The following is a 14,909-nucleotide window of genomic DNA, read 5'->3' on the forward strand; positions in this document are numbered from 1 at the left end:
TATCAGATAAAGGAAGGGAATCCTTACTGATTGGCTGTATATGGTCAAAAAATATTGATTTGGTCAATGACAAAAGTGAATCCAAAATATCTTTGGATCTTTCCATAAGAGCTAAAATAGAAGATAAAACTCTTTCCAGACAAAACAAGGATTAAGACATCAATATTTTATCATCAGACTCCTTAATTGGGGGGTCAGAATCCAAAGACAAATCAGGAGTGATAGATGCTCTTGAGCTTATTGAGTCCGCTCCACTAGGCGTACTACTAAAAAGTTGCTCTTTAATAGAGAACCAGGAAGATGATCTTTAGAGTTTGGAAGATGTAAGATATCTAAAGTACGTGGCTTAGGTAATTTTGAAGCACTCGCGTAGTGGTTTAAATTAATATTTAAGCCAGGGAGGGTAAAATCCTCCCATATAAGGCCATCCACTCTAGACTCAGAACATAAATCAATAATGGACTGAGACACGCTATTTTCAGTAGAGCGAATAGTATAGATTTCACGTGAAGAGCCTTCCACTCTGATTTCAGAACGTACCGCAACGCTTACCCCGACCATTCTATTTCCAGGAGAAGAAATGGTAGCTAGAGGTGTAGATTTCACTGTTCCTTCTACCTTTTGGGGTAGAGATTCAGACTTAGGCTTCATATTTGAGAAAAAAAGTGGAGATGGCAATAAATCCTTTTAAAGTATTTATCTGCACTGACTAATTCCTCAGAGGGTTGGCTTTGTTTTTTTTTACATGCTCTTACAAATACCAATTTCCCTGAGCGTAGTTTTTTTTGCTGTCATAGTTCTAAATGAAGCTCAAATTAAATCTTAGGAGAGGGGTAGAGCTTCGACTAACTTCAGCTTCGGTTGACCGGTGGACACTCTGGTTCACAAGCCACACCAGCCTGATGTTTTTTCCCCACTTGGATACACAAAAGTGCTACTAGTATACCGCCAGCCAGTGGCTGTAGGGCTGTATAGCGGTAAGACTGCTACACCGCAGGTTCGGCCAGGAGTATACCTCCAAGAGAGAGAGAGAGAGAGCAGGGCACACTAGCAAGCCGCGCCCAACCTAGTTAGGCCGCTTCCGCAGACTAACCTGGGCACGACACTCAGCGGCCCCCGCTAATGAGGACGGGCCGGAGACCGTAAGCCCGTAAACCCGAGCACCTCGGTCAGAGCCCTCAACAGGCCTTTAGGGGGACTCTAGGGAGTCGCCTGCCGGCTCTTCGCTGCCACGTCACGTCAGGACTGCTGGACTGCTGGGCTGCTGGGCTGCTCCGTTCACTGTTAGCAGCAAGTTTGCTCTGCTCACCTCTGCTTTCCTGCGCCTTGCAATCTGGTGGTCTGAAGGCGGCAGTAACGACAGCTGGGGCTGTTGCTGTAACTGTGGTCTCTCAGGGCATGACGAAGAAACAAGGAATGCCGCTGCCCGCGTCCCAAGCAGTGGGACATCAGCAGGGCAGCATGTTAGTGGCCGCCCGTCGTAGCCTTCCCCTTTGCTGCCTCGTGCGCGAGGCTACGCCCACTAAGGTATTACTCCCTATAGTTGGAGCTGGAGGTGGGCCATTGGGGGCGGGGGGCGCGGCTTGCCCCCCCCTACTTAGGAGGCCCTCTCGCCCAGTTCCTCCTCTGTTTCCGGTGCGCCGCTCCAGCCTGGACACGCGATTTGTCTCGTCGTGGCTGGCCGTTTTCCCGCCGTTTTCTTCACGCGGAAATTCGCCGTCTCTTGGTTGCTGAGGTTCGCCGAGGGTCGCTGCGGTCTTGGTGCCCGGAGCGCGTGTTTGGTCGTGTCGGTAGCAAGGTCAGTGCTCTCCCCCCCAGCCCCCCCCCTTCGTCCGTCCCGCCATACTGGCCAGGGCCTGCGCGGGACCTTGACCTGCCTGCGCGAGAGGCCTCTTGGCTGGCGCCGGACACGCCATTGTGGGGGGTTGTTCGTTGAACACACCAGCGATATTGAATCTCGCTTGGGGTTTCCTGCCCGGGGCAGTAGAGTGTCCCCTGCTAGGCAGCTTGTGCACGTGCCAGGTTGAAGCGGCATTGTGGCTCAGGGTGGGGGGGTGCGAGCGCGGAGAGAGCGGCGGGGGGATGCGCTTTGAGTCGTTGCGTGGCATGGTTATGCTTTTATGCGGTTATGGGTCGTGGGGGAGAGCACGGTCGTCTTCATGTTGAGGTTATAGCTCTGTGGTAGAGCGCATGGTTGGCGTGGGGGAGGCCCGGGGCGCTAGCTTGTGGGGGCACTGGTTTTGGAGTTTTATTATGCTTTTGAAGCGCCGGATGCTTCGTTTCTTTCCAAGGCAAGCCCTGTGTGCTGCTCGGCTCCGAGTGGACACCATGTGCAGAGAGCACTTCGTGGAGTGCGATGCCATGGAGAGCGACATTCAGCGCCTTCGGTGTATTGGGCGAATCACCTGCGGGCAATTGCATTTTGGAATAGCGGTGCACCGGAAGGGCCTTGAAGTCGTTCCGAGATGGATGTTTTGCGTTGCTTGGGTTAATTTGGTCGGACTTTAGTAGCTTTTGTTGCTGTGCTGTTGAAGGTCTGGGGGAATGAAAGAAGTACATTTTCGGCTATTCTCGATATTATGCCACGGCGATGTGATGGTAAGGATTTGCGTGGGAGAGGGATGTTCAGCTACGTAAACACGATTTTCAAATGCGCAACTTTTAGAACATTCAATTAAAAGCACGTAGTGACGTCATTGACCTTTGCCGTCGCTTGTTTGCTTACTATTGCTCTCTCGCCCCTCTCTCCCCTGCACTTCCGCGCTGTTAGATCCGCGTTCATCCCCACTGTGAACATACTTTTCCAGCGCGGCGCTCGTTTCACAAGCACAGCGCTGGTTTTACTTTAATTATTGTTTTATTTGCAGCTTCAAAGCGGCATTTGCCCCCCCCCCTCCAGCCACCAAAAACAGACTGCCTATTTTGCGCGCCTCTCACTTCTTCATGAGCGGCCGGACAAAAAGCCTCTTCCGGATCACCTCTACAGCCACAGTGGCCATAGTGAACAGCTGCCTAAATTGCACAAGTTGAACCCCCCCCCCCTCTTTCATAATTTTGGGGTTGTCTTGAGCCTGCTTATAAAACAGTTCGAGGATATAAAACGTACAGCTTGCCTTCGTAGGAGCCGTTCTAGACTGCTGCTTGATTTGTGTTTTAAAACCCACCCACTGCAGCACACCACACGACCACATACCCCACGCATGAAATCCATCTGTGGGCTCTTCAACAAGGACACTGGGCTTCTGTCACGGAGCGGTTTGGGGCCGTCTGCGAGGGGATTCGCTATGCACTTGTATCTACTATAATTTGGTCACAAACATACACATATTTTTACCTGTGATACAATTTGTATGTTTATATATGCTGCTTGAGGGTAGTCTTCTCTCGCAGGCTCCTGGCTTTGCAGATATTTGCATCTACAAAATATAACACTTAATATGCAGCCACACCAGCGGGGACCTTGACACTTACACTTGGTTTAACTAAATGTCCCTTTAGTAGGAGTACATTACACTAAAGATATATAATGTATGCTTTGGTCTGCTCATTTGCACTGCATCTCAGTGCAGCAACGTCTCCTGGAGCTTTAGATTGCACCAATCCCTATATCGCGATATTGCGGCCATGTTGCGAGGTTGCTGCATGGCCGGGCGATGGTCTCAACCCCTCCTGCGAGGGTCATATGGCGCCCTGCGCGCGGGAATATTATTAAGCATGCTACGTGTGAATGCATTTGCTTTGGGTTATTGGTGACTAGTGGACACAGATTAGGGGTATGCCTGTTATATACCGATGTGCTGACCCCGTGATAAAGGCAATAGGCCCACTTTTTTTTTTTTTTTTTTTTTTACATTGCACTGTTCTGACCCTATGACAAAGTCAGTAGGGCTACCATGAATAGAATGATATCTTTCATACTGTTACATCTTAGTCAGACGAGGTGGAGAGGTGTGGCGCAGTGGTCAGAGCGGCTGACTCCAGAGCGCAGGGCTCACGGTTCGATCCCCGCGGGCAGATCATGTCAACACCCTGTGACCATGGGCATAGCTCCCTTAATCTCCCCAACGGCCCACATTTCGCGATCTATAGATGCCAGATACAGATACACAGGGTGTTTTATGTGTGCGTGGGGCTCTCCAAGAGCGGGTGAATGATGTCACAGTCCTTGATTCTACACCTCCAGCACTCCGTGCAGGGAGTGTCTCGGCCGCAACCAGTTTCTTGAGTGCCAGGGAGGAAGCACCTTCTAATATCCCGGTTTCAGGCATGTAACATCCTGGGGCCAAGCTCGCGCCACATAATATTGCGAAATTAAAAGTATCTTCGGTCCTCGACTATCTCCGGCTGTCTGATTTCACACATGCGCAATCACTTTGCGCTCAAAGCCCCCTCCCCCCCCCTGAACCTAGTCATTCTGCAGTCCCGAGGGGAGGAGGAGAGGGGGGCTGAAGGGTATGAGCTATGTCTATGGAGAACACTCGTAATGAGTCACTTTGAGATATTGCGACGAGTTTCCGTCTCTTTATGCAAGTTATGTTGTTGTAATTATACATTGTATATCTGTTGACAGCTATGTAGAGCGCCCTGACATGGGCAATGACGGAGGACACGTGTTTCAAATAATTGAATGAAGGTGTTTATTTGCGGAGTTTTTATCTTGTGTCCCGAAACAAGGGCCCTGAGTGGAGGTCTCCTTCGCCCACCACAGGCTGCTTCTGTGCGTGGGGAGCAGCTCGGCCCGGTTGTAAAGCGCAGTGTGTCCCAAGCCTGACAACCTGATGATAGTTCTTTTAGGCCCCCAGAAGGGAACACGAGTGATAGTAATATCGACTTATTTGATATATGGCGCATCTAATCAGAGCCCAGCACTACTTACAACGCGCTATACATAACAAGTTCTATTAATGCGCAATTGAATGGTACTCCATTTATCGGGCGCCAAAGGATGTAAGGTCATAGTGTCATCCCAGATGTGATCAGGAAGCGCCAGATTCTTAAGGCCCACAACGAATTGTTTGATAAAATAAGGTTTCTGTTTTCACGCCACCATGTCACGTTCATGGGTCATCCTGAAAGTCACGCAGGGTCAGGCCTGGTTAGTACTTGGATGGGAGGCCCAAAGGGGAACACCAGGATGATGCTTTTTGGACACAGATTTTATCAGTATTATACTGCTCTTGTCTATTTGGCGGCAATGCGCGTAGATCAGAGTGGGTTTTACACCTGGCAAAGGTGCATGTTGTTTTTTCAGTCCTTTGGCCTTTCTTTTCAGTATGCAGATGCTTCCACCCAGGCGCACCCCCTTTTTCATCTCGCTGGTTTCTGATGGTGCTGTCACTCTTGCACAGGGAAGTTTGTGGCAGGGGGCACAAAGGAGCAAGTGAATATGCTGCAGAATCCTGCATTTTCACGCAGCATGATTGGCCTATCTGGAATATGCTCTGTGTGATTTCTCGGTTATTGCCTGCGTTGGGACAGGCAGGCTGACCTAGTGTGCGAGTTCTTGTGTGGCCAAGTGCGACATCTAGCAGTATCCACTGCTTTACCAGCCTCTTGTGTAAGTCGTTCCTTTGCCTTGCAGTATGAAAACAGCTGGTGTAAGGTTTCTTTCAAATCAGTCCTAGTGGCAGCTCAGTCTATGCAGAAAGTCAGCAGCCTGCGCTGTGTTGAGACAAGCTGAAGGCCTGGGTTTGCGGGGCATGCAGAACATCGTGAAGGTATTTATTACTGTGAGTTCCACACTTAAGTCGAGAGATGCCGCCGCCTTTCATCTTTAGCCTTGCGATTCTGAAAGAGCTGGTGTAATGTTTTCTGCAACTCAGTCATAGTGGCAGCTTAGTCTATACAGGAAATCATCAGCCTGAGCTGTTTGGAGACAAGCGGAATGCCTGGGTTTGTGTGTCATACATAACATCTTTAAGGTTATTCTCCCTGTTCCACAGAGGGCCAGGGAAAGCACAGAGTGACATGGTTTACCGAAACTTAGCCTGGCTTGCCGCTTCTGCGACCTTGTGAGGTTTGTTTATGCATTGTATGAAGGTGACAGAGGCTGTCTCTGTTTGATAGGCGCCAGGGCCAGATGACATTTAAGTGCATTGTGTGCTGGAAACTAAGGAGCGGGTCCATTTAGTAAGCACAAGCAGCTCAGGGGGCGTTCCTAGCTCTAAAAGGAAAGTAGAGACAACCAAGTTAACTTTCAGTGCAAGGCCACGTTGGGTGGGGCAATTACAGGCGTAAAGCATTAAGCCAGACAGCCCTGGGAATTAGGCAGGCGTACGATTAGCTAAGATTTAACTGAGGGATAGCATATCGACCACTAATAATTGTGGAACCAGAAGAAGCTTTACAAAGCAATGCTGGTGATTTCCGGTAGAATGCTGTTGGATAGGCTTCAAGGATAAGGCCATGACCTTCTGGTAGGGGCATTCTTCTTCGACCTGTGTCGAACTGGGAAAGGAAGTAAGGAGGGCTGGATAACTCTTTATTCAACCTGCGTTGGCACATCTTGCCAGGAGTGATTGTCAAAGGTTTTGCCTTCAGCCAGCCTAGGTTTACACCCATCCACTCCAAGCTAATTGTTCATGGTGGTATTGGGCCGCATTTACACAGCCCAGTATTTGGCCCCTAGGGTTGTCAGTGTCGTGAATTACTAAATTTCACTGAACTGGAGGTGTGGTCGGGTTTTACACGAGCAGAAGTTTGGGAGTGCAAGCCTCCACCTAGGGGGTGGCTGGCTGAATCTGATGAACTACTTCAAACGGTTCACAGCACTGCACGTGGGAGAGTGTCAATGACCTGCGCATACTTCAACCAGACACCCGTGAATGGCATGCCCTCAGCTACATGGTAATAATTGAGAGAGCGACCATACCTCTTGAATTTGCTTTTAAACTTTCTAGTAAGGGAAAGGGCTTGACACGTCCACAGACATTTGACAGGTTAATGGGCAAGGCTAGCGGAAAAGCCAGATGTAATGTCGTCATTTATGGCGGACGTGACCCAGGTATTGGCAAGATAGAGACACTGCCAACTATGTAGATGTCAACGAAATCATCACTGGGGCTCCCAACATATTATTTGATAAAATGAGAAGTTTCATTGGCAAGCCACGATGTCGGTGCAACGAATTACCTATAGCACAGCAGCACCGGTATAGCAAGGACTGTAGGCAAACCTATTAACTCCTTCAGCAGCAATAAAGTCCAATAGCTAGCTTCTATTCAACAAGCAAGGAAATTGGCTATGCTGTCCCAGTGGAGAGTACGGAAAGATTGGGATAAAACAGCGGGACTAGTATAAGACTATCGTCAAATTTAATGTAACTTTATTTGCAAGTAGAAAGGCTAAAACGAGGAGATGTTGCTGAGATAGGGGTCAGTTTGTAGTAAACAATAGGATAATAAGATGTGAAAGGAAGAAAATTGAGATACCCGCGATGTCAGCTTGTGTTTATATACGTAGGTAAAGTGGTTAACTCACACGTTACCTTCACCCTGCTTATTGTGCTGTAGCTGGGGGGGAACACAATTCCAAGCCAGGAAGGCACCTAATTTGGCCAAGTGAAAAATCTTAATAGGATTGCAGGTCCATAAGCGCCTATTTCACCAATGCCTTGTTACCCATGCCATATTTTCCAGCCTGAGAAACAGTTAGGTGTTGCTCTTCTCGCTCATCCTCTCCTGGGAGCCAGGGAGGTGGGGAACGTTCACAAGTTTGGTCCTCGAGCTGAGAGATGTATTCTTCGGCAGCTCAGTCAGTCATAGTGGCTTTATCCGGAGTCATGATAAAAGCCGCCATTTAGCAGTTACGTTAAATGTTTTGTCCTGCCGAGAAATCATGCACCCCTCGCAGCAGCAGCAGCAATTCAGGAACCATGACGCTATCTATACATCACCTTTGTAGACAAAGTGGAAATTAAAACCTTCTTCGTGCTAGGATATAAGAGAATCGATGGATTGACGAATTCAGCTATGGTTCAGTTCTGGCTCCATATGTGGTGCTAGATCTTCCCATATTACGTTAAAGAAGATCTGCAGGGGCATTGCAAAGAAAGTTAGGGACACCAGGAACGTCTAAGCTGAACGGCAGTGGGGCAAGAAGACATCCTTTGTTAGTCTGCCCTGGGCTCCTGAGTAATGTGCAAAATTAATGCCGTCATTTGCGGGTTGCAGAACAGGACCCATAATTTAGCCCACTAAGCTGGCTCGCAGGGGCAGGGCACCTATAACAGCGAAGGGAGGAAGGGGGGCTCTGGCAGCGACGGTAGCCTCCCCAGAGCTGTGGCGGAGTTACAGGGCGATCTGGATGCAGACGGGTACAGTAAGGGTACCTCTGCGACAGGCGGTACAGTAAGGGTACCCCTGTCCGGCACAGTAAGGGTGCCCGAGCCAAGGTCCAGGAGCCGAAGGGGGTTCTGGGAAGACCGCGACGGCGCCCCGTTAGTCCTTCGGGCGGTTGGGGGGCCTGACCAACCGGGGGTGTGCCACAACACGCTCCGCCCCTGTCGGAAGGGGCGGGAGTAGGAGACAGATCACGTGACCCAGTGGATGATCTGTAAATAATTATGTGCCACACTGCCGGGCATCGACCCACCGTGTGTGCTGGCTCACCAGGCGGGCGGAGCAGCAAGGGGCTGCCTGCCCTGGATCGCCCGTAAGATAACCCAATTTTATTATCATACTATGTTGTATGAAATAAACCTGCAGCAGTTCTTCACCCACAAATAAAGTGTCAGTGTAATCATTGGGTGACGTCTGTGTATGCGTGTTGACTGAAGCGGATGACGGTGTGGTCACTATGCCGCTGCCCGCGTCCCAAGCAGTGGGACATCAGCAGGGCAGCATGTTAGTGGCCGCCCGTCGTAGCCTTCCCCTTTGCTGCCTCGTGCGCGAGGCTACGCCCACTAAGGTATTACTCCCTATAGTTGGAGCTGGAGGTGGGCCATTGGGGGCGGGGGGCGCGGCTTGCCCCCCCCTACTTAGGAGGCCCTCTCGCCCAGTTCCTCCTCTGTTTCCGGTGCGCCGCTCCAGCCTGGACACGCGATTTCCCACCCTTTCCACTTACCCCACGTGTCAGGCACAGCGCGTTATTTGGAATGTTTTAATGTTTTCTTTTGCGTTGCAGGCGGAGTTACAGGGCGATCTGGATGCAGACGGGTACAGTAAGGGTACCTCTGCGACAGGCGGTACAGTAAGGGTACCCCTGTCCGGCACAGTAAGGGTGCCCGAGCCAAGGTCCAGGAGCCGAAGGGGGTTCTGGGAAGACCGCGACGGCGCCCCGTTAGTCCTTCGGGCGGTTGGGGGGCCTGACCAACCGGGGGTGTGCCACAACACGCTCCGCCCCTGTCGGAAGGGGCGGGAGTAGGAGACAGATCACGTGACCCAGTGGATGATCTGTAAATAATTATGTGCCACACTGCCGGGCATCGACCCACTGTGTGTGCTGGCTCACCAGGCGGGCGGAGCAGCAAGGGGCTGCCTGCCCTGGATCGCCCGTAAGATAACCCAATTTTATTATCATACTATGTTGTATGAAATAAACCTGCAGCAGTTCTTCACCCACAAATAAAGTGTCAGTGTAATCATTGGGTGACGTCTGTGTATGCGTGTTGACTGAAGCGGATGACGGTGTGGTCACTATTAGTGCAGGATTGGTGCAGCTGGGGGTTGAGGAGCAAACCACACACACCACACTGCACCATCCCCACTCGCCGCCTGGAAACCACCGAGAAAATCGCAGGAGCCGTGGTGAGCGCTTCTGCATTCTGCCTCTTGCCGCTGCTGGCGTGCAGCCCACAGACGCGGCTCTCTCAATCCGGCAGTGTGGTAGTTACCTCGGCGTATATCCTTGTATGCCCTCGCCTCCTTGCTGCTGCTGCTTGCCGCTTGCCGCTTGCCGCTTACTCCGAGTCCTCGCACACTGCAGCAGCGGTGGTGAACTGCTTGACAAACTGTCGAGCTGGTGGACTGGCAAGTTGTGAGATCAGTTCACCGGGCACCAATTCAGACCCTGTGGACAAGCACCTCAATAAAGTAGTTATATAGCGTGGCATATCACCTGTGTGGGTCTCAAGGCGCTGGAATTGCTGCCTGCTTGGTTGTGCTTTGTTATGCAAAAAGCCATGTCTCCTTACTAAAGGAACATCTTTGTCTCTTACTCTCTCTACGTTCAGCTGCCACAATAAGAAATTGTCCTAAAATGGGCTTTCTGTACTGCTTGAGGAGACCTCCAGAGGCAAATGATTCTTTTGCTTGGGGATTCGAACACCATTGCTCTGCTACTACTTGGTCCTTTCCAGAACATCACCTAGGCTTCTCAGGGCAAGTTTAAAAGCTCTGGAGCCTATTATAAGGCACCCCATACTAGGTGAGCTAATGTATGCATTTCAGCATCCTTGCCAGGACATGACCTTCAGCACTGTTAACACTGAGTCCTGATAGTTATGTATCTATCCCTGAAGCAAGAGGTACTATTTCTCCCTTTCCTGTCCAGCCCATCTGAAGCATAAGGTTTGCAAACCCTTTCTGGAACATCATGATGATGAAGTATCCTGAAACCAGAGAGATGAAACAGTTGAGACAGTTAACCGGTGGGAAATGGGGCATTATTTGCGACAAAATTTTGCATTTGGGCATCCCCTTTTAAGGGGCGCCACCTTGGGCTGTTGAGTCAGGTTCTACTCGCACAAGTCACATCATAAAGCGCATGGCCCATGGTAGGGGCTTTCCCAGGTGCAAGTATACAAAGCTCACCATTTCTGGAGGACAAGGAGCCGCTTTGGGTAACAGAGGCAGTGACCCTCCTTTAGTTTTTTTTCCCATAACTGCACGAAGGGACAGGTAGACTGAAGGATCGGAAGAGAAGGGTAGTGTTCAATAATCAAGCAATCCAGCAAAGGAATAGAAGAAGAGATGGCGAACTGCCTGGTAGTCCTCAGAATAAGGAGACACGCGGGGAGCCAATATACGTTACAGTGAAATTAACCCTCAGGAAGCACTTTAATCTACACAGTAATCTCCTTTCATAGGCATGAGGCTCACGATTGGCACATACTACATGGTGCGGCAGGTCGGTGTGGCGTCATTGGCGGTGTCAGGCCAATATATGCTGACCAAGGAGTTATAACTCAGTAGCAAAGTCTTCTGCCTGTGGGGATATGGGTTCTCACTGGACATGGGTACTGTTAGAAATGGCATCTCTGGTTGGCTAAGGCTTGCGTCAGAGCCAGGCAGAGACCACCACTCTAGTCAGGGCAAGGAAGTTACAAGCCAAAGATAACCCCTGCTCACCCCCTTGGTAGCTTGGCACGAGCAGTCAGGCTTATCCCGGAGGCAATGTGTAAAGCATTTGCGCACGTACACAGCAACAACATCCCAGGCACATTACAAAAGGAACTCCACACAAGGTTATATCAAAAATAGCCTTTGTATTATCATAACACATTAGAATAGTAAGCACATATTATACATGGTGCCACCTGGCACTAGGTCATATTTACAAGGGATTATTTACACCTGACAGGGCCAACTGGACCACTGTCAGTACCATCACAAAGTGAAATGTAGAATTTATCATAAACATAGAACACAACCAGTACTACTGGTAATCACTGTACTTAGCATCATCCTGTAACATAAACTACATTATGCACAGCATCACATCAGGCGCGAATTCCATTCTGCGCCAACCTCACCAGCATAAACACATTATACAATTCTCTCAGAAGTCGAAACGCATTAGACCCTAACCTCCTAAGTATAACTACATTAGGGGCATAAATCACACAGTGGAACATAATCTCACTAGCATAAACCATGATATGCAAAACAACCTCATAATCATAAAACACATTTAGAGGTATAAATCAGGGTGCGTAAATCATACTAAATGAATAACATTTCCTAGCACCACAATCACATTAGGGCCTGGTGCCCTACAATTCTAACAGTCCCCCTGGCCAACTGGCCATCTCAAGAAGAGGGCTCAAATGCCCTGTGTCCAGAATGTCAGGGCGCTCTGCCTAGCAGCGGAATCCAGGTGCGCAACTGCGCAAACCTAAACGTAGCTGCTGCCCACTAATTGCCGGGCAGCTGGGAAGGTATGGGGCAAAGGAGTGCATCTCACTCCTTACTCAAAACATGCCCCTAAAGAACTGGGTGCCTAAACGGTGCAGCTGCCCACTACTTGCTGGGCAGCTGGGAAAGTTACAAATGAGGCTTGGGCTCTCAATTGCCCTTGAAACCAATGTGCCCAACGTTGGAGCCATCTGGCTCTGAAAACAAACATGTCCCCATGGAGCGCACGGGCTCCTGAAATAACTATGCGCCAATAAAGAAAAAGAACTTGCCCCAAAGCACTGTGGAGCGCACTGGTGCTTTAAGTAAATATGTACATGGTGGAGCCACGCAGGCTCTGAAATACTGAGGCCAACAACGAAGAAGCACTCATCCTCAACATTGCAGCTGCCCCCTGCAAAGTGGGGCAACTGGAGAATAATGCCCAATAGGGTCGGCACGGGACCTTGGGACTTTCAAACAAATATCGCCACGTTGGAGCGGCCCGCTGCACAAACGGGGCCGCTCTGATCCGGTGCCTCTGACAGGCACCATTACTGCGAGCCCCACTCACCTGGGCTCTTCACTGGCGCAGGCAGCAGTCTTCTCTCGGCGGTGGCAGCATGCGGGGCTCTCTCGCTCCTGAGAGCCTCGCGGGTGATCCGCTGCACCGCTGTTCATCCGGGCCCTGAGAGCCTCACGGGTGATCCGCTGCACCGCTCTTCACCCGGGCCCCCTCTCGGGACATGGGACTTCTCCAGGGAACCCGCAGGGTTCCTTCCGTACTCCCCATCTGGCGTGGAGGCTCCCCACTGCTCACGGGAGCCCTGCGTCATCAGTAACTCTGGCGCCTCTTCTGGCCGGATGTCAGGCCCCACCCACGTCCCGGGCAAGCGGCGCCTGACTTCCGGTTTGGACTCGGCCGCGGCGGTGATTCTTTTTCTCGGCGGCAAGAGGGATAGGCTCCCTCGCAATTAACAATATAAAGTGGGGTGGGCACCCGCCGCTATTATTATAAAAATAAGCGGCATGAAAGCGGGGTAGGCACCCGTATTTAAGATAATGGCATAACGGGGGAATCCCTATGTAGTGGATTCCCCCAGCAAGGGCTGCAGCGCGGCGCAGCCCCAGGTTCTCCATCAGCTGGGCAGTTCTTCGAAGATAGCGCTCCCAGGACGCTGGAAACCAGGAAAAGAAATAAAGCGCTCTCCAGGCACTAGAAGCCCCAGCTCCTTCAGGAAAAGTCCAGGGGAGGTTTCAGGGGCAGAGCTGAGCCCAGAGGCCAGCACACAGGGCCCTCCAGCAGGGAGGCAGCCCCCATGGCGGTCCCTCCTGGGCCCCAGCAGCAGCAAGCTCCCTCTCCCTCAGGAACAGGAACACTGAACAATTTCATGGGGACACAGCCCCTATATTTATATTACATTTTCCCTTTGTGACACGGCACAGGGCTGAGGGGAAAACCAGATGCAACTGGTTTGGGGGAGCTTTGGAGCACATTGTTGTGCTCAGCTCCTCTCTCCTTTGTCAGGTAGGGGCTAGGTGCTCAGACGCACCACAGGGGGCGGAGCAAGCATTGTGGAGGGAAGGCACAGTCCTATTCAGGTCCCAGGTGCAACTCCTTCCTCCCATCTACATGCAGATCTCTCCATTCACCACCGGGCAGACTCACCCTGGCTCCTGGAATTCCCCAGCCCTCTCAGCTCCTGTCAATCACAAGCCCGACATGCACTCCACATCAGGCAGGCAGACACAGCACACAGAAGTGCCAACTTCTAGAAGTGGCACTTCTCCACTAGTCACCATAAATCTGCGCACACCATTGCGCAGCATTTATTCTCACGAGTTTGCACATACTAAATTCGACCCTCCACTCCTCTCGCATCAGGAATTACCATGGACACACATATCCCCCATGCATTCCTATGGGAGGGCAGGCCACTCTCACCACACGCACTCAGAGAGCGCATGCACTTTACACTAGGCCACAGTGCTAAAGTGCGCAGAGCCCAAAAATCACTACCAATATGTCAGAGCTTAAGGCAAAGAGTTCAGGGGTGAACCTGCCAGAAGGGCCAAGTCCAACAGGTCCTAATCCTGCCAAAGTATCCTCAGGTGGCAAAATATCAAACAATGCCTTGTGTTTGCTTCGGTAGCACATATACCAAAAATGGGAACAACACAGAGAAGATTAGCATTGCCCCTGAGCAAGGATGACATGCAAATTTGTGAAACATTCCATATTGAAAGCTATAGCTTAGAGGCAAGGTCTTGGGCAATTGGTGTCACAGGCCCCTCTAATGCAGCGGTTCGAGCCCCACCACTGGAGGCAAAGTGTCAGAAGGTTGTCTTGCCAGGATGTTGTAATTTTAAACCTCACTGCTGGGCACACATAGTGCACTAGATAATGATGAGAGCCAAAGAACGGAGGGAATGTGTCATGGTAGTGTGTCTGAGAAGGAAAATTTTAAATTGGGTGGAAGACATATTTAGGGATCCAGGTCTGATGGCTCAGAGGACTGAAGCATCCACTGTAGGGGCCTGGGTTCGACATCATGGTCACAGGTTCAAATCCTGGTGTGTCCAATCAGCACTTCATCCTTCTGAGGTTGAAAAAAGTAGTACCATTGAGTTGGGTAACGATAAACATCTGTTATTCAGCACCAGGATACCTAGGATGAAGGCACAATTCACAAGTACATGTTAGGTTATGTTAAAATACAAAGAAGGCCCTGCAACACTATGCAGGTTGTATGAATTGTCAAGCAGTCAATTAACGCTCAGCTCTGCACAAGTGCAGTGTCAATGTAAAATCGGTGCTCGTACTAAAGTAAGTGCATGCCATTAAGATGGTCAAAG

General features: G+C 50.5%; 1 non-coding gene across 1 annotated transcript; it reads left to right on the forward strand.

Moving 5' to 3' along the window:
• The first annotated feature begins 14,190 nt into the window (after positions 1-14,190).
• Positions 14,191-14,298, forward strand: LOC146856690 (U6 spliceosomal RNA). Its single transcript, XR_014980280.1, has one exon. It is a non-coding gene; the product is annotated as a U6 spliceosomal RNA (small nuclear RNA).
• Positions 14,299-14,909: the final 611 nt, after the last annotated feature.

The sequence above is a fragment of the Triturus cristatus genome, chromosome 3_2, assembly GCF_964204655.1.
Source record: "Triturus cristatus chromosome 3_2, aTriCri1.1, whole genome shotgun sequence".
In the NCBI taxonomy this organism is placed as follows: Eukaryota; Metazoa; Chordata; class Amphibia; order Caudata; family Salamandridae; genus Triturus; species Triturus cristatus.